Source organism: Coptis chinensis, chromosome 4, assembly GCF_015680905.1.
Source record: "Coptis chinensis isolate HL-2020 chromosome 4, ASM1568090v1, whole genome shotgun sequence".
In the NCBI taxonomy this organism is placed as follows: domain Eukaryota; kingdom Viridiplantae; phylum Streptophyta; class Magnoliopsida; order Ranunculales; family Ranunculaceae; genus Coptis; species Coptis chinensis.
Genome location: NC_141459.1, coordinates 76,658,162 through 76,659,576, shown reverse-complemented (window position 1 = coordinate 76,659,576; position 1,415 = coordinate 76,658,162). Strand labels below are relative to the sequence as shown.

General features: G+C 37.3%; 1 pseudogene; it reads right to left on the bottom strand.

Moving 5' to 3' along the window:
- Positions 1-246: 246 nt before the first annotated feature.
- On the bottom strand, positions 247-1,210 carry LOC147504873 (uncharacterized; annotated as a pseudogene).
- Positions 1,211-1,415: the final 205 nt, after the last annotated feature.

Genomic DNA, 1,415 nt, shown 5'->3' with positions numbered 1-1,415 from the left:
ATTAACTTAGTAATCATCCGTCAAATTGAAGGTAAGATATAATGGATGATAAAAAAATAAAAGAACCTATTAGGTTATCGATTAGAAGAATTTAAAACTTATGAAAGCCAAGAACAAGGCTGGATGTACTTGTTACAAGAATAATTGCCAGTTGATGTACCATGATAACTAAATCTTGTTCAACACAGCATATCATACATAACATGATTGACAACAACAGTCCCAACCGGAGAATATCATCTGCAACTCATCCTTTCAACAAGAAATTATGACGTATGTCCAAACTCTCATGATCTGGTTCATCTTTAGCCAACAAATTCATAATCACAGACATAGTATTTGCATATGTTGAGAAACCCCTCTCAACCATTGCCTTACGAAATTGCAATGCCTTCTCAATATTTATGTCTTTGAGAAATCCTCAAACCACGATATTGAACGTGCGGTCATTTGGAGCAACACCATTCTCTTCCATCTCTGTGAACATATTATGAGTATCAATTAAAATGCCCTCCTTATAAAGTCCGTTAATCATTGTGTTATATGTTATGGTGTCGGGCAGCACCTCTTTGGTAGAGAGGTTCTAAAATAGTTTTTTTGCTTCCATCAGTTGTCCTTGTTTGCACATGTGGTGAATAAGGATATTGTAAATCACAGCATCAGCTCTTAACCTTTTGCTTTCCATCAAACAAATCAACTCTGTTGGTTCTGAAAGACCACTGTTAGCACACAATCCTTCTATTAATATATGAAAAGTGACAATATCTGGACCTTGTCCATGAGTTTGCATGTCTTGAAAAATCTGCTTTGCATCTATGACTCTACCAACCTTACATAGCCCACCTATAAGGGTGTTATATATAATAACATTAGGTTTCACTTCCTTGCAGTTCATATCCTTAAACAGTTCTATAGCCTCATGTAATCTCTTAGCCTTGCAGTAACTATTAACCAAAGTGGCATAGCTAAGAACATTGGGTTCTAGACCAGCATCCACCAATAAATCAAAAACATTTGCAGCCTATTCTATTCGACCCTGCAAACAATACCCATTCATCAATGCACTGTACGTGATTGTGTCAGGCGGCACATTTCTTTCAATCATCTCCTCTAATAGTTGATGCGCTTTTTCAACCTTCCCTTCTTTGCAATAAGTATCGATGAAAATATTATATGTTTGCACATCTGGTGAGGTTCCTCGACTGATCATATCGTATAACAATTCAGTTGCCTTGTTCCAATTACTGGAGATGCATAGGGCATGAATCAAAGAACTATACGTGACAACATCAGGCGTTATACCTCTTTGAAGCATCAATTCTAATACCTGAAGTACTTCATTGGCCCTACCCTCTTTGCCAAGGGCATCGACGAGAATGCTGAAGGTTACAACATCAGGTGAGATGCTCCTTTTG